Below are 19,208 nucleotides of genomic sequence, written 5' to 3'. Positions count from 1 at the left end.
TTATCAAAGAGATACAGCTTATATACTTATTACTCAACAAAGATTGAAATCACAAGTAAATATTTTATACAGTAATGTGTATTATACCCAAGATATCATTTTACCATGAACAAATACAGGTACTCGTTTCTTTGTAAATACCAATAAAGCATGGATACATGTACTACGTGGCCAAAAGTATGTGGACACCCCTTCTAATTAGTGGGTTCGGATATTACAGCCATGCAATCTGCATAGACAAACATTGGCAGTAGAATGGGTCGTACTGAAGAACTCGGTGACTTTAAACGTGGCACTGTCATAGAATGCTAACTTTCCAACAAGTCAGTTCGTCAAATTTCTGCCCTGCTAGTGCTGTTCCGGTCAACTGTAAGCGCTGTTTTTGTGAAGTGGAAATGTCTAGGAACAACAACAGCTCAACTACGAAACGGTAGGCCACACAAGCTCACAGAACGAGACCGTCGAGTGCTGAAGCGCGTAAAAATCATTTATTCACAGTTGCAATACTCACCACCGAGTTCAAAACTGCCTCTGGAAGCAACGTCAGCACAAGAACTGTTCGACGGAAGCTTCATGAAATGAGTTTCTATGGCCGAGTCTAAGATCACTATGCACAATGTCAAGCGTCGGTTGAAGTAGTGTAAAGCACACTGTCATTGAACTCTGGAGCAGTGGAAACGCGTTCTTTGGAGTGATGAATCACGCTTCACTGTCTGGCTGTCTGACAGACGAATCTGGGTTTGGCGGATGCCAGGCAAACGCTATCTGCCTGAATGCATAGTGCAAACTGTAACGTTTTGTGAAGGAGGAATAATGGAGCTGTTTTCATGGTTTGGACTAGGTTCATTAGTTCCAGTGAAAGGAAATATAAATTCTACAGCATATAACAGTCAATCCCACTATTCGTTGGTAAAATAGTATCCCAAGAGTTGGTGGTGATGACTAGCTCCTTTCCTCTAGTTTTACAATGCTAAATTACGGAAGGCTACAGCAGAAAGCCCTAGAGTAGCTTTGGGCGAAATTTAAAACAAACCAAACCATTTTCTATTCAATGATTAGATCCACCTGTACACATTTCTATAAAACTACCTGGGCTGCATAACGTTGATTTATACCACATGAAAATGTCTCTGTTGCACGATATGGACCTGATAGATATCGTATATTTTAGATAGAAGATCAATAATCTATTTACTTTTGATCAGTTACATAAATAAATAACGCTACCCGGTGACTTAGTCTAACAGCTTGCAACAATAACATTAGGGTTTGAGTACCAGCGGTGGGTGTAGTACAGATAGCCCATTGATTATCTTTGTACTTAATAATAAATAAAAAGGCAATACGTTAGTGAGTTAAGAAGCATTCTAGCAAGAAACTTTAGTCCACCTTACAGTTGAAGAAATACTTGTTTTAATTCTTCACGCAATCATTCTGTTATTTGTTTATTTTTAAATTTTGGTTAAAGCTACTTGAGGACTATCTACGTTAGCCTGTTCCTAATTTAGCAGTGTAAGACTAGAGGGAAGACAGCTAGTCATCAACACCTACTGTCAACTCTTGGGCTACTCTTTTACCATCAAATAGTGAGATTGACCGTCACATAATAACGCCCTCAAGGCTAAAAGGAGGAGTATGTTTGGTGTGATGATAATTCGAATCCGCGACTTTCAGATTACGAGTCGAAGACACAAACCACCTGACCATGCCGGCCCTTCATTCCGTCATACAAAACAGCGTTCACAAATCAATTAAAAAATCCTGAAAATAAAAACAACTAATACGTATTACAACTGTTTCCATTATAACCATCCTCTTCGTGTGGCTTAGCGGCAAGTATAAGGGCTAATAATACAAGACATTGGATTTCGATACTCGAGGAGCACAATGCAGATGGCTGATTGTGTAACTTTCCATTTAATAAGAAATAAACAGTCATGAAACTTTCTGCTAAAATATCAAAGCTTATTTTTAGGTGGACTAGTGGTTGGTGTACTCAGGTGGAGAATTTGAGGTCTCATGATTCACGACCTACTGTTAAAAAGAGCGCACTGCGCCCTCTGGAGCCGTGGATGCCCTATAAGTGTGATAATTAAAAACGGTAAAATTTAATATTATGCTGTGGCGTTATAAAACATTATCTTAGATTAACATAATATTTTTTTTGTTATAACATGCGTCATTGTTCAGCTTATTCCAAAACGTTTTTACCTCCTTTGGTAATGTAGCAGGAGCTATAGAAAACGATGGTTGCACAGATTAAGACTACTGCACGTGCAGATATTACCAAACAAAATTTAGTTATTTTTATATGCTTAAAGGTCATCTGGTGTTTTTCAAGGGAAATGATAATCTCCAGGTGGTGCTTATACAGCAAAAATTACAGTTGACAGGATGTCGAGAGTATGAGCAGGCAGAAATACTTTCTCAAACTAAGCTAACCCTTGCTGTTAAATATTCAGTGACATCTATATATTTCAAATATTGCTTATAACTGTCTATTTTTATACCAACAGCTACTCATAATTGTTATGCTATTCGGAGTACATTTTATTGTTATGATGTTTGATTACAGTTTTAAAGTATTAAATAAACAATATTTACGGAGCAAACGTATTCATATTTCAACTTTACCCCCATGCTTTTATATATCGATTTTATACATAACCATTCGACCTGAACATCTCTTTCCTTTACAATGACTATTAATAGTATAAAAATACTATGTGGTGTACTTAAAGCTGTGTATAAATGTAATGCTATTTTGGATAGCTGTAGTTATCGTGCCCAGAATGTTAACCCGAGGATTCATGAATTTTCCAATTACAGGAAAACCATTCTACAGAAATAACGTTCAACACCCACTAATTGGTCAGATAAGAGCAGTTCGAGACTGAGTATCTTTCTTCCCTCTAGTCTATCAGCTAAAAATTAGGGACGACCATGCTCTGAAACTGATAAATATTGGTACCTGAAAGTCCACCACCATCACTTGTCATGCTTACACTTATGCTAATCGATATCACGATATTCAAAATGTACTGTCTAAATATATAGCACAGTTTTCTCCCACACGTGTGGATATCATGGTGTGCCGAGTTAAGGCAGCCTTCCCAGTGGCACAGAGGAATGTCTGGTGCCTCACACTACTAGAAACCGGGTTTTGATACTTGTGGTGTAGTTTTGTGCTTAACTTCAACCAGTTAGTCAGAGCTAAGGCACTAGGGGGCCCCGGGAGAAGAATAAATTATTATTCTCTCTTGCTTTTAAGAAAATACCATAAATTGAATGTATTAGTGAGAGAAAAATTTAAAGAACTTAATATATATATGTATATTATCTTATAATTTACTTCTATGCTTACAACACGCAGTGAGCCCCTGACGACAAAATGACCTTGGGCAACTGCTGCTTTTGTCCATCGGATAAAATGGCCCTGTATGTTATATGTGTATAAGTGATTAGATATCAGATGTACTTCCGCAAGATTCCCGAAAGCATTTTGTTTTAAAAGTAAATGAAACCATAATTAAGAGTAACAAATATTATTATTTCTTGCTTTTGAAGTTCATATGTAATACTGTTTTGTGGCCTACAGAGTGCATAATGCTTCTCGTGATTCATGGTAGGTGCACATTTTACTGCCGTAACAATAGTACAAACTCAACATTAAACGTCTGTTATGGGACGTCATTTAGGTGTCCTGGTGGGACTGGTTAGAACAGGTGACTCTTCAAGGCGGTTTGTGGTCCTCTTTCATACATTTTTGTATATTCACATATGCAAATATCGAGAACTTGCGTCTGTTGCATCATGATTTTGAAACAATGGTTGGTTACTTAGCAAACCATAATCACGGAACATTTAATTTTTTTTTATATCTTAATCTATTAAAGTGAAAACAACCTTAACATTTGAGAAATATAATTAATTTATTTAAATTTTAGAAACGATTTTCAAAGCTTTTCTTGGTCAGTAGAACACGTAATTCCTAAGGTATAAAAATATCGTAATTCAAGGACTCCAAAATTCGTGATTATTAGAGACGGATGGTTATCCACTGTCTTCAAGGCTACAACTAGTTCATGAGTAGCACGTGGTGTATTTCTAATGAAAAACGAAGTAATCATTTTTCAAATAGTTACACCTACTGGGTTGTGATGACATGCAAATGGGAAGTGAGTTTGAATTTGTTTTTCCTCATTATCAGAAAACTGTGACGTCATATGACTGAGTTAGTTCCTGACAAATCTGCTTTTCTATTAATTGTTTTTATCATTGAGTTGCTAGAACGAATGAGACAGACAAATATATTATTTAAGCTGAAATTCTATGAAAACAAAAAAACACAAGTTTATAAACTCAGATCATTAAGATTATTTTAGTTTTCCTTTTAATCTTATTACTAGAAAGTCCCCTAATGACACAGCGGTGTGTCTGCGGAATCACATCGCTAGAAACCGGGTTTCGATATCCGTAGTTGGCAGAGCACAGATAGTCCATTGTATAGCTTTGTGCTTAATTCTACCAGTCGTTTTTAAATATATAAGTTGCACCAGAACGATAGTTTAAGTAGTAGTCATGGTTATATAACACCATAGACGTAAGCAGTTGAACTGCATATGGTACCTGCTCCTCGAAAGATGTGCAGAATATACCAGCTTAACCAGTACTCTTTATTTCATTAGAATCTATTAATAAACTAACTAAACGGAAGTTATGTAAATTCATGATTAATAAAATCTTATCGTATGGCATGCAAAGCTGCTCGCCTTACATACAATTGTAAAAAAAAAACAAAAAAAAAACGCCCATAAAACTGCCAGATGCAAAACTGGGAATTTGTTTATACCCTCGCATGGACCTAATGAATCTCCATACCAATTTTGGTGAAGATCCATTCACATCCTGCGAAGTAGTTACATGGACATACAACAGACGCTATTACATTTATATAGAAATATATCGATCAAGCATGGCATAGTGGTTATTTACGGGGTTTTCGAATCGAAAAGCCCAAGGTTTGGGCGGCGACATACCATTTACCATGCTTAGCATTTTCAACTGTAGGAGCGTTATACTGTAATATCCAATCCTTCTGTTTAGGTGGTGAATACTGGTGGCTGGCTTCTAGACTGCGTGTCTGAAATAGAGAGTACTATGTCTCAACCCAGAGGATCTCTGATCTTACTGTTTAGTTCATGTAACTTGGCAAGTGCAATTGAAGTTGAAAATTCCAAACACCAAAATACGTATAACAGTATATGGTTTATTGGATCTGCCTCACAAACCTGTTTTTAATCTATAATTTATATATAAATGTAAAGGAAATTAAATCTCCCCTAGGACACTACTTCATATAGAACAGCGCTACAACACGACACCTGCCACACAGGTTTATTCATAGCTTAATGTTTACTCATAAAGGTCACTTCGTCGATTTGTTTCTCAGCTTCACCTATATCAAGTATTTCTAACCTCAGGACGCCATTTTTACCATCTTGGTGAACCCGAGCAATCATAACACTCACACAATGGACTGTTTGTTAATGATTTAAAACCCTTGGGTTCTTTTCTTCTCTCTGTCTTGATTCAAACCTATTTTAAAACGTACTTTAGAAGTTTAGATTTAATGTATATAATCTCATGATACACATCGGTGACCTTATATTCTTAATTACAAACCAACTAGGTGAGTGGTCTCCACATTCAGGTTCCTGTTATGTATTCAAAAACATCCATCGCTTCATCTATGACCATAAAATCTTTCATTAACTTACTGTGTGTAAAAAAATCATCACATGTTGCTACCAGTTGTGAATACAAACCCATATTTATTTTCTTGACAACTGAAATAATTTTGATTTTTTTTTGAGTCTTGGACCACTCGCATTACAAGCTAGTGCTCTACCAACTAACATAAAGTGGAAGATTGTTTCTTCAGAGCCACTTTTCACTCTGTAACGGAAGAAAATAATCCCGATATATGCTTCCACTACATTGTACTGCTTCCATCTTCCATTTCTCTCAGAGACAATTAAACTTAACAGAAAATCGTACTTCTGTTGTGTGCTTCCAACATATTGTTCTCATTGATGTAGGCCCGTAATGGCCAAGTGGTTAGAACGATTGACTCGCAATCTTAGGATCGCGAATTCGAATTCCCGTCGCACCAAACACGCTCGCCTTTTAAGCCATGGGGGCGTTATAATGTTACGGTCAATCTTACTATTCGTTGGTAAAAGAGTAGCCCAAGAGTTGGCTGTAGGTGGTGACGATTAATTGCCTTCTCCCTGGTTTTACATTGTTAAATTAGGGAGGGCTATCTGCGCTAGCCCTCGAATAGCTTTGCGAGAAATTCAAAAAACAAATATAGAAAACGACAGTATTACTTAATTTGAAAGACAACAAAACGAATTTTTATTATTATTATTTAATCTACAAAGCTCTTAAAGTTTGCTGGTCACTAATTATGCAAATGAACTTGTTCAGAATCGACTCATCAATGAACAAATTTATCCAATAGGAGACATTTGATTTGGAAAGTTGATAAATTCCACTTAAGATTTTCAACTATCGGTTTAATATAGGAAAACTTCACCTTAATTAAACCTGTTAGTCCAGTAAGGCTCCGCCTACCAGAAAAGACCCGCCACAAGATGAATGGATGTTTCTCATCCCATACCAAAATGTTAACATCATTAACTATTCATCAAACAACTGTACGAATGTAATCAAATATAATGAAATATTTCTCATATACATATGATAAGTTAACGTTTAATCAGGTGACATCACCAAATGCCCAGAAATATAACACCAGTTGATACTCATTCAACTGATATCACCAAGTGTCCAGGAACAAACGGCCAGTTAATTTTTATTTATCTGAAACCATCAAGTGCCAAGAAGACATTACCATTTAATGGTTAATTACTTGATACCACCAAGTGTCCAGGAACATATGATCGGTTGGCACTTATTCAACTGACACTACTGAGTGTCCATGAACAAACTACCAATTAATGTGTATTCATCTGACACTACCAGGTGTTCATGAACAAACTTCCAATTAATGTGTATTCATCTGACACTACCAAGTGTCCATAAACTAACGACCAGTTTATTTTTATTCATCTGACACCAGTTAATGGTTAATCACCTGACAGTTGGGAACAAATGACCAGTTAATATTAAGGCACCTGACATCACCAAGAGTCAAGGAATATATGACTAATTAATTGGTAATCACGTTCTACCATTCAGAGACTAGAAACGGACCAACAAATAGTATTTTTATCAAACACAAGGAATTACACTATTAATATTATTAACGACTGTTTATTCTTCCACTTCATGAGGATCTAAATAAGAAGTGTTCGCGCGATGTGATCAGTTGTTCACCTACACGTCACTGATGTTTAGTCATTACACATAATTAATTTTCAGTCAATATTAACACATCGTCAAAATTATGTATTAATTGACCATTAATGGCATTTACTTTTTTCTTCCATCAACAGATAACTTTCCGAAGTCACGATCGTCCTACGTGCCGAAAAACAAACTCATCCCATTGGCTCTTATTCTGTATGACGTCATGTCTCTTGAGTGGTCGGTTGGCACTCGCTGTATGTTAGCTCGAGACTGAGACAAGTTACTGTTATAGTGTTTTAGTCTAGAGAAGCGTTTGGATTAAGTGTTAACCTTATGTAATTGACTGAACATTCGAGGACAAGCTCTGAGCTGTAACATGTGCTCCATTTCCAAACAGCATGAGAACTCTATAATTGGTATGATTGTACATAAACCGTTCTTGCCTTAGTTAGACAGGTTTATAACGCTATCATAATGATAATAGAGAAGGCATAATAATACTGTAGATAAAAAGCAAACAATGCTGGGAGATATCTTGACGAAGACCAAGCTGGAAACGTCTGTTAATTAATCGACTGGCACTAATAGAAAGGAATAAACGGCTAAAAGGTAAGTAAAACAATCACTTTTTGAAACGTCTGGTGCTAATCGACTTTGAATTGTATCCGTGTGTTTTATTGATATCTCTCTCACAATCAGAGCCGCAGTCAGAGTATCACGTAAAAAAACAAACCTTAAACTAAATCTTGACTGTTCAGTTCTGATTTCTGGTAACACTCATGTACTTCGTTTTATTCAATGTTCTAAATATTTGTTATTGTTTTTTATGAAGCAAATTTTAGCTGTCAGTTAACGACTTATTTTCATTTTGATTTTTACTTCGTGTAAGGATTTCATTATGGCCAATGGGCACTCATAAAAAGTTATGTTTGTTTTTAAGTGCAAACATACAAACTGCTATAACTTTTTTGTTTGTTCACTACCTTGTTTTGAGTACTGTAAGTATGACCATTCAGACTCATCGCTGATATAATGTTTGTTCATTACCTTGTTTTGAGTACTCTAAGTATGACCATTCAGACTCATCGCTGAACTGTTGGGAGGGGCTCGAAAAACACAGAAATCCTCTTATCGCTTGGATATCAGAATTATGAAACATTCTTATTTCGTGTGAATATTCGTCAGTATTTAATAGAGTAAGGGGGGTTGTGGGGGTATAAAACACCATTGATACTACATATCTGCTTGCAAATTAACAACGAAGCAGGCATTCTTAGCACAACCAATGAACACTTTTAAACGAACTGAGTGAATTAATAGTTCCTCACGTACACACACAGAATGAAGGAGTAAAAGCGATACCTTTCTAACGTACTGATCAACAGAGCTGGAACAACTGAATACGCTTCGAGAGACTGTGGTTTTTTGTTGGCGACGACATGTTCCTGTCCCGTTCAGTACAGCACAGTACGACGACTATACCGAAGGGTTCAAATGACAGTACGTCTACCGTATATTAATTAAGAAGGTGTGAAATAACTTTTAAAATCTGAGTTACATGCGCATAACTGTCAAGTACATGTAAAGTTATAATTAAACAATAACTAAAGAATATTCAGTTTATTTTTGGCCAGGGGGTTAAGGTACTCAACTCATAAACTGAAGGTCGTGGGTTCGAATCCCCGTCACACCAAACATGCTCGACCTTTCAGCCGTGGTGGCGTTATAATGTTACGGTCAATTCCACTATTCGTTGGTAAAAGAGTAGCCCAAGAGTTGGCGGTGGGTGGTGATGACTAGCTGCCTTCCCTCTAGTCTTACACTCCTATATTAGGGACGGTTAACGCAGATAGCTCTAGTGTAGTTTTGTGCGAAATTCAAAAGAAACCAATCAATTTATTTCTAAAGTTGCACAAATATGTATTTCTTCCCGATGTAACTTTCATCATAAAGTATAAATACACGTTTATTGTTCTTTGATAAGTTTTAACTATTTTGATAACAATCGAATGTTTTACCAACACTTTGTTTTCATATGTGTTCCACTTAACCTGGGTCTCAGCTTACGTTACTTGAAAGTTAACAACTTGTTTTACTGATTATCAGCTATTTACACAAACGTTTCCGTCTAACGCTTCTCTAAGTCGTCAGCACTTGGATACTGTTGCTATAGTAACAATAATCAGTCTCATTTATTAATTTGTATTAATAATACTACAACTAAAAATATACTGCTATTAGGTCTTTTTATATATATGATTCTAGGAAAAACGTTGTCAAAAGCTCAGTTGACATTTTGAGTAGCTACATGAGCTGATTGATAAACTCGTGGCCCTGTAATTAAAGTGTGGATCTGTGTGTTGAAGACCTCGAGGTTTGAGACGTGATGCCTCAACATGGTCCTTGCTTTCAGTTGTGTACCCATCTTAAAGTGATAGTTAAATCGTGTCAAAGAGTTGGACAAGGCTGTTATCTGTCTTATAATAATTCAAAATAATAGACGGGTATACCTGAATACTGTAGACAGATGTGTACTTGTATTCATTAGACGGATATACCTGAATACTGTAGACGGATGTATCTGAATACATTAGATGGATGTACATGAAATACATGACTTTCTTACCTGGTTCTTTAGTTCAATAAATGTTACACAGTAAACTGAAGTCAATTAAACAAATGTAAATTCATATTACATATTTTATGAAACAAACCACGTGTTTATAGTCAAAGCATTAAGTAATATATGAAGTAGTTTTGTTACTTTGTTGTTGAGTATCAGATTAGTGTATAGACAATATATTCGGTATTACGTGTGCTTTGCATGGTAGCCAACAATCACTCACAGCATAAGTTATTGTGCAGTAGAAAAGTAAAATATAAAGAAATGTTTTCAGAACATTTTGAAGTACAGAATCGATAATACAACTGTTATTTTTTAAGAAAGTAATTTTTATACAGTTACAAGTTAACCTAACAATATTAATATTTTGGGATATTTTGGGATATTTGTTTAAAGCTAATAAAACTTGGATTACGCACTTACAGTAAGGATGTGGCGATCGTAAGTCTATCAGTGTAATCGTCTGTCGCTTATACAATCACCTGTGTATAATTAATAATTAGTAGCCAATTAAAATTAGTATTAATTACTCTTTTTTAATTTATTGTGGCTAAAAGCTTCTAATTGAGATGTAAAAATTCCACTACAGAATATTAAAAAAAACAAAAACAATTTTGAAACCTATTACAAAGGCAGTGAAACCTATTGTTTCGAGAGTTATACGGCAGTGTTTGTTTCAATAAATCAGAGCAGTTTATTTGCGTACAGTATTTTTAGTCGTGTCTACAAAATGACGGGGAATCACAGACATGAATCAAATTAAAATATTTTCTGATGAAAGGTGTGCTCAGCTGGTTGAAGGAGATGAAGGGGGAGGATGTCTTTTGTTAATGTTAGTGCAAGGAACTCTCCTCGCTACATTCATTCTGGTTTTAACAGGTGTCCGCCCCTTTTAAAGTTACAATAGATTCGTCCAGTCTTTGTGAGGAAGAACGTGAAAATAATATGTCAAGGGTGGTAGATATATACCAGTTTCCACGTAGACAAAACATTGTACAATAGAAGAATTGGCCTCTGACACAAACACGTAGACGTTTTAGTACACGATTCTATGTGTATATATACTGTTTACATATATAGTAATAATAGACAAGAAACATCCCGCATAACGTACGAAAAACAAAATATATCCCAAAGCTAACATTATTATACATGGTCTGACTCTGTTGTCGTTTTATTTGTTAAGCTTTAAGTGTGGAGAAAAGCTGTACTGGTAGGTAAGTATGCTGGAACTTGTGCATGGATGTAGTTCATCGGTGTATTTCAACGTGTCAAATAAGATTGTATATACTTCTGCAGTATACCTCACTCTAGCGTTAACTTTGTTATTTGGCTGTCGTGGATTAGAAAATTATAGTAGAATGGAGTGGCGCATAGACATTTCGCAGCTTTTTGGTGCATTGTTATATCTAACATGAAGCTGTGTAGAAACATCTTTGGTTTTTCATTAGTCCGAGTAAAGCTGTGTGAAAACATTTGTTGATTTTATTTGGTTCAAATTTGAAATTATTTAGAAGCATCTTTCGATTTTCACTGGTTAGGAGTCAACAGTTCTGTAAAAAGAAAAAAAAATCATTTATTTTTATTTATTTATTTCAATTGGTTCTTATCTGAAGCTGTGTAGAAACGTCTCTGGTTTTCCATTGGAAGTTATTTGAAAATATTTCTTTTGATTTTAACTGGTTTTAATTCGAAGTGGTGTAGAAACATCTTTGGATTTAATTAGTTCCTCTTGGAAGTTGTACAGAAAAACATAGTCTGTTCATTTTAGTTGGTTCTGATCCACAGCTCTGCGCGAACGTCACTGGTTTTTCATTGGTTGGAGTCATTGGTTGAATTACCCCAGGACTACCTGTGATAGCCGTTTCTAATTTTGCAATGGTAGGCTAGAGGGAAGACAGCTACTTAACACCATCCACAGCCAACTTTTGGGCTATACTTTTACCAACGTAAAATAGGATTGATCGACACGTTATAACGTTCATACAGAGGTAAAAAATCGAGCACGTTTGATGACGGAGAAAGCTCGTGCAAGAAAATCGTTTACTGATCCTAGTTCGAGTCATAAGTTGTGTAGAAACATACTTTTTTATCGGCTTTTTTGTAAATTGTATAATGAAATATTCATAATTTTATTATAACTGTATATTATCTGGAGGTCAGTCGTGGTAGCTTAAGAGTTATTTTTATATCTCGAAGTTCCTTTTCTCCGTGGAATAACAGACCATTACTACTCAGTTGTTGCCGTAGCCTGGAATGGCCAGGGGGTTAAGGCACTCGACTCGTAATCTGAAGGTCGCGGGTTCGAATCCCCGTCACACCAAACATGCTCGCCCTTTCAGCAGTGGAGGCGTTATAAGTGACGGTAAATTCCACTATTCGTTGGTAAAAGAGTATCCCAAGAGTTGACGGTGGGTGGTGATGACTAGTTGCCTTCCTCTAGTCTTACACTGCTAAATTAGGGACGGCTAGCAAAGATAGCCCTCGAGTAGCTTTGCGCGAAAATTCAAAACAAACAAACCATAGTGAATATTACAGAAAGTAGAATACTAACGCCACCATCTGGAATATTAAAATGGAAAAAAGAATCCAAGTGAAAAATCATTGTGCCAGCCAAGAAGGTGTAGGATAAGGGTGTTTACTGGGAGTTGGTAGTAAATAGCAACACACAACATCCAACATCTTACAACAGTCTTTTAAACGACCAGAAGATTTAGCTCCTGGATAATTATTTATATATTTCAATGTTTGAAAATCTTGTAACAAAATTATCATTTTGAAGATATTAGGATAATCCCTGAAATATCCAAATTTGACAAAGTGAAACACACCTAATTATATATGGTGGCAGATTAACGTTTTTGAGACCAGTTGCAGTACTTTCGATACATATATGGACTTCAACTTAACGTGACCGTGCATCAGAGGCTATTCTAACGAACATTTTCTTAGGTTCCTGGAACTCTGGTAATATGACGTCACAGCTTGTACTGTGCTTGAGGCCTTTTCGTATCTGCTTATTTAAACGGAAGTTTGCGCATAGCACTTGATGTCGTATGTGTCACACGTGGGTTTGTTTAGTTTGTACGTGTTTAGTTCTGACATTGTGAAGAACGTGTGTAGTTTCACGTAAACTTTGCTTTTCAAAACTTTAGAGCCAAAACAAAAAGCGATTTCACAGTTTTGATTTGTCCCATTGGAACTAATTACTAAATGAATTACAAACCCTTGTTATAATTTAACTGCCTTATTTTCTGTAAAAGATGTAATAATCAGAATATCCAGTCAAGAAACTGGGTATAACAACAACTAATATTAACATTGTGTACAGTAAACTTGGTTACTGATTTTACTCGCTAGAGGACGATTTATAATTGATAACGATTTGGTTAAACGAAGTTTACTAGACAAATATGAAAATTATTTACCTTCAGCAATAAAAGAAAAAAAAATGTCAGTTCACTTAGAGATTCAGAATTAAATTGTAAAGTAATATAACCTCAAACACTGCATTATATATATAATTGAAAATAATCCGTGTATTGGTACGACTAGAAACTGTTCACTGTTCTCCTGACCTGTGCAACAATGTTGAATGTTTTTGTGACACAGTCAACAATATTGGTTTTCTCGTTGTCAGTTCAAAGATTGTTTTATTTGCCCAGGTTAAGATCGATACGTCCTCTTGAATTATTTAAAGACAGAAGGAAGAAAGCGATCACCGAAGAGAGATAAACGGGTTCGTGAATTTCTGCTCATTTACCTTCTCAAGACCTAGTTGCGATACATGTATGGGCGTCCGCAAGTGAGGCACTTTCCCACCCCTTGGGGAATGCGATACATAATTCTTTCTTTATTCGTTCAATATATGTAAATGATATACAATTTTTTTTATCCCCTTTACAACTTTAAACTCTCTTACCACCCCTGGAAACAGTTGTGCGAACTCCTGTGAGTGTATGATAGATACAAGTAGTACAACAGTACATGGCGGATACATACAACATACTATACTTTACACGTTAGATAACAGTACATGATGGATAAGTTACAAGTAGTACAACAGTACATGACGGATATATAATATACATCATAAGATGGATACGATAAAATTTTGACAACAATACATGATGGATACCTTACAAGTAGTACAGCACATGATGTATAAGGCATTTGCTCCTTACAGAACCAGTCAGGAAAGATCAATCAGAAGGACATGACATGGAGAGGTATAGATAAACAAAGTAACCAATGTAGAAGTAGAATGGGAGGATAAACAATATTACAATTAGTACACTATATGATGGATACCTTACAAGTAGTAACACAGTATACGAGAGGTACTTTACAAGTAATACCTACTACAGTATATGATGGATACTTTACAAAACTGTTGTGGTTAAAATGCGTTTAAGAAGTTCGAGATTAATTTTGTGCCCCCATCAACTCTTCACAGTGCAGCAACAAGTAATATATGCTTACCAATGGAAAGTTAAGTCTAGACGGTGAAGTCCCACCGCTATGTTGGTCCAACTTATTTTTTAAACACCTCCAAATCCAGAATAAGTTTTATATTTTGCCAAAATGTAACTTGTATCCTGATGTTAATGGTATTGCTACGAGTTACATATTTTGTTGTGAGTTAGACGTTAGCTAGAGAGCGCAAAGACGTTAAAATCAAAGTATATTTGTGATAGTAGGCCTAAACAATATCTAGAACCAGGACTGAATATAAATACTGGTGAACTTTCGGAGTAAATCAGTGAATCATAGAGAGTTAATCAACGAGTGTTTTGTTTCTAGTTGCTTTATCGATCAGACGTGAAGTTGTACAAGTAAGTTTATTTGTTATGTTAACTGACGTATTTCCGTTTGAGTGCCATTTGTAAATTTACTTAGGCCTACAATTTGCAAGTTAAAAAGCGCACAATCCCGTGAAGAAACGTTAAAAAGAAAGTAATTTATTATCGTTTACGTGAACTTTTCTTTGAACTATTTTGATCAAATAATTTAAAATAACTTGCTAACTAATGAACGACATTACAATATCACGTTTAGTTATTTAGTTGCTGAGAATCTAATTTGTTTTGAAGAAAAAATGTTCAATAATTACATACATAAAATATCAAATTCGCCGTGCAAGTTCACTGGAAGTAGTATTAAGTATTATAAAACAAGCATTCTCTGTGATGTTTTGAATGATTACAAAACAGTTCTTTTCAGTTTTCAAGTAAATCTGTGAAGCAATTCACAAAGTCTCAAAACACTTTTCCATCCGTATAGAGAAGTAAAAATACTTACGAAATGCAAAAGCAAGGTCATGGTTTGGACGATACCTCAAACGACAATTCATGTTTTCATGTAGATCCTGTCCTCGCAGTTCTCAAAGCTTCTTTGACTCCCACATGGACTCCATTTGGAAACTTACCCAAATCAGCATTCAGATCATTGTTTCGAAGCTCCAGTGACTCAGCGGTATGTCTGAAGACTTATAACGCTAGAAACTGGGTTTTGATACCCGTGATGAGTGGAGAACAGATAGCACATTGAGTAGTTTTGAATGGCTCCTTATATGCTAATATACTGAAGTATATTATTCAAGCCCATCAGCTCTCGTGTTTCGATTTGGAATCCCTTTAAGCGTGTTCTGAAAATTATTTTTCGTTTATTTTCTGGGCGTGGCATGGCCAGATAGCTAGAGTGCTCGACTCATAATCTGAGGGTCGCGAGTTTGAATCCCTGTCTACTGAGCTACAACGTTAAAATCAGGGGCTCGTTTCCCCTCAGTAGACACAGCAGATAGCCTGATGTGTATTTGCTATGTGAAAAACAAATCTGAATCCCCGTCACATCAAACATATTCGCCCTTTCAACTGTGAGAGCGTAATATGTGGCGGTTAATCCCACTATTCGTTGGCAAAAGAGTAGCTCAAGAGTTGGCTGTGGGTAGTAATGACTAGCTACGTTTCTTCTAGTCTTACAGTGCTAAAGTAGGGACGGCTAGCCCAGATAGCCCTCGTGTAGCTGTGCACGAAATTCAAAAACAAAAATAATTTATTTTCTTAGGGATCAAGAGTCAACATGCAGATAGATGTTCAACCGTTTTGTTCTAAATTTAAGATGACACAGGCGTACAAACACGTTCATTTGGAAATTACTTTATGGGCATAACAATCTCACCGCATAATAAATTTTAGCTCTCTTTCCCCAGTGCTTACGATTTTTATTTTTCATTATTTATGAAGAAACTCGTGTGGCTTATCACCAGATCTTCTGTTTAAGGTTAAGGGCTGTTATTTGTGAAGGAAATAACCAGAGCAAATCTTTTAGAAGGATTTCTGTGTTGTTTTTTCAGCGCAAACCTATACGATGGACTGTCTTGTATCTGTTCACCGCAGTGAATCGAATCCTGGGTTCCAGCGTTGTAATTTCGCAAATTTAACGCCTGTCGTTCATCCACCGGCGGACTTTTAGAATGAATTCACACAATAAGGTTTGTGTGATAAATAATGCAGAGAAAAAAGTGTTTAGAAGGTAGAGACGCGTTGATAAGGGTAACCTGACTTGTGAATAGAACTTGCCAAACAAGTAACAAAGCCTAGCCTGAGGTGTTTGTTCTCCATAAAGGGTTGTATCAGGTCATAACACCTCTCCTCTACCAACACAATTTACGACACGAGCTACGAAAAGTTAAAAAAAAGTTTAAAAGTTAAATAATTAAAATTGTTAAAATGAAACATTAATTAAATAACAATAAATTCAACCTTTCATAAAATAATTAAATTCCAGCAGATGGAGCTGGTAAATAACTGATATTGAGAGTTATATTCTATGTATAAAAGCACCATCAATTATTAATAATAATAACGTAGCATTCGTTAATATAAATTATATAAAAGTTAAATTTTATTGTTACTTTGTGTAAAATATGGATTGGCCGGCTGGTAGAAGTATGTATTTTTCCTCTTTTTTAAGGTATAAGTGCGTTATAAGAGTTAATCAATTAGTGTGGCTGGTGGATGGTATGATGCCGCTTATTAGCCGAACTGAGGAATTTTATTTTGTTTGTTGTTAAGCACAAAACTGCAAAGAGCTGTTTGTTCTGTGCCCAACGCGAGCATCAAAATTTGATATTGAGCGTCACAAGCCCTCAGACTTATCGCTGAACGACCGGAAGTCCAAATAAATCATTTCTAATTAGTTTGAATTACTCCAGTAAAACTCCATTGTGATTTTTTGATATTCATTTATCTGCTGATTTAAGAATAAAACTTGGAAACACACTTTAAAAAACCATTCTCGAGGCTTGCTACCTGTACATCAGTCTTATCAATCGAAAACAAAATCACAGATCAGGCACAATACACACATGTGCATTGAAAAATAGTTGAAAAGGCAGGTTGTTTGTGTCAACAACTTCAACTTTAAAATCAAAGGTCCGAATATTCACGGTGGTTTTATTTTGTTTTAATTTCGCGCAAAGCTACACGAGGGCTATCTGCAGTAACCGTCCCTAATTTTGCATTGTAACACTAGATGGAAAGCAGCTAGTCATCACCACCCACCGCCAACGCTTGGGCTACTCTTTTACCAACGAATAGTAGGATTGACCGTCACATTATAACACCCCCATGTCTGAAAGAGCGAGCATGTTTGGTGGGACGGGGACTCGAACCCGCAACCCTCGGATTAAGAGTCGAGTGCCTTAACCACCTGGCCATGCCGGACCGTTCACAGTGGTCAGAGTGAAGGTAGTTCACTTAATAGCTACACGTTTTAAATTTCAAACTAGTAGACAACACGCATTTTTATGTTGTTTCTGTTTTACCAGTCCTGAATCAGGAACTTAAAAACTAATAATTTTAGCTCAATAAATGATTTTTTTTCTTCCAGTTACAGAGTAAGATTAAATAAAAAGAACTAATCTTTTTTTTTTAATTTAGGAATATTTTTAGTTTGTTAGTAACATCAGATATTGAACGACATATTTTATTTACTTAAGTTTATTAGGATTTCCTGTTGTCGAGTCGTTTTCCAGGTCAATCAAAAGCATTTCGGATGTTTGTTTTGCTTTTGTGTGTTTGCATTTATTATAGCAAAGCCACATCAGGCTATCTGCTGAGTCCACCGAGGGTAATCGAACCGCTGACTTCAGCGTTATAAATCCGTAGACTTACCGATGTACCAGCGGGGTACGTTTTGTTTTTTAATTGATTACAAAGCTACAAAGATTAAAGATTGTTTAACTAGTTTTCATTCGATATTAAAATGAAGTAAAGCTACCTTTAAGACGAAAGAGCTCAAATAATCTTAAAATCTAAAAACAGTAAACGTATAAACATTGAAATAGTAAATAAAAAAGAAGAAAAGATCGCAAAAATATCAGGTAAATATCAAACAACATTTTGATCATGAACAGTCTGATAAAAGAAAGGAAAGATCGAAATATTTTTTAAAACTCGTATGAAACAGTGAAAATTGAATTTATTCAGAGATACAAAAACATAGAGAATCAGGCCAATAAACTATGAAAAAAATGTTTGAACTACAAGATTGAAGCCACGTAATAGATATGTCAGTAAAATATATTCATTACTTCTGTTTCCGAAATCTTAAAACTTCATGAATGATATTTATACATGCGTAGAAATTTCTAAATTATCACTTTGACAGAGATTTTTTTTTTTTTTTTGTATTTAACGTACATGTAAATACTATTTGGCCGCTAGGAGCCGGGTTTCATTATTCGTGGTGTGCAAAGTACAAAAACCCTGCTATTAGAGTATTGTGAAGTATTCTATCGCGTAACTGAACAGATCTATTAACTAAACACTTTGACCTAAAATTTTTCTTTTATAATGTTATTTATAGAGCTGGCTGATATTACAACAAATAAATTAACTAATTAGTTTTTATAACTGTAGTTCGCTTTCCAAGACTAGTTTAATAATATTTTTAACACACATCCTACAAGATAAAATATGCACTCTGTATAATATTACTACAAGCAGGTATATTATTCAGCTTTGATTTCCGTTTTTGATGATGAATGTCTGCGGACTCCCATAGCTAGAAACCGGGTTTCGATACCTGTGGTGGGCAGAGCACAGGTAGCCCATTGTGCAGCTTTGTTCTTAATTCTAAAGCAACAAAGTGTAATTGTTTGTGGTTAAATAAATGAAATATAATCGGTTATTTCTTCTCTCTA

At 35.6% G+C, this 19,208-nt stretch overlaps 1 protein-coding gene across 6 annotated transcripts in view; it reads left to right on the top strand.

Annotated features, from left to right (window-relative positions):
• The first annotated feature begins 7,502 nt into the window (after positions 1 to 7,502).
• Positions 7,503 to 19,208, top strand: part of LOC143240789 (zinc finger BED domain-containing protein 5-like) — a 61,843-nt gene continuing 50,137 nt past the window's right edge. For 2 of the 6 annotated variants that reach the window (XR_013021961.1, XR_013021960.1), the window contains exon 1: positions 7,633 to 7,986. The gene's annotated coding sequence lies outside the window, so the exon portion shown is untranslated. Of the gene's footprint in view, positions 7,987 to 16,355; positions 16,693 to 19,208 lie in introns of those variants that run through there. The other 4 variants (XR_013021963.1, XR_013021962.1, XM_076483847.1 and 1 more) reach the window with 4 other exon arrangements.

The sequence above is a fragment of the Tachypleus tridentatus genome, chromosome 13, assembly GCF_004210375.1.
Source record: "Tachypleus tridentatus isolate NWPU-2018 chromosome 13, ASM421037v1, whole genome shotgun sequence".
In the NCBI taxonomy this organism is placed as follows: domain Eukaryota; kingdom Metazoa; phylum Arthropoda; class Merostomata; order Xiphosura; family Limulidae; genus Tachypleus; species Tachypleus tridentatus.
Note: the sequence above shows the minus strand (reverse complement) of the source record. Positions and strands in the feature narration are given on the sequence as shown.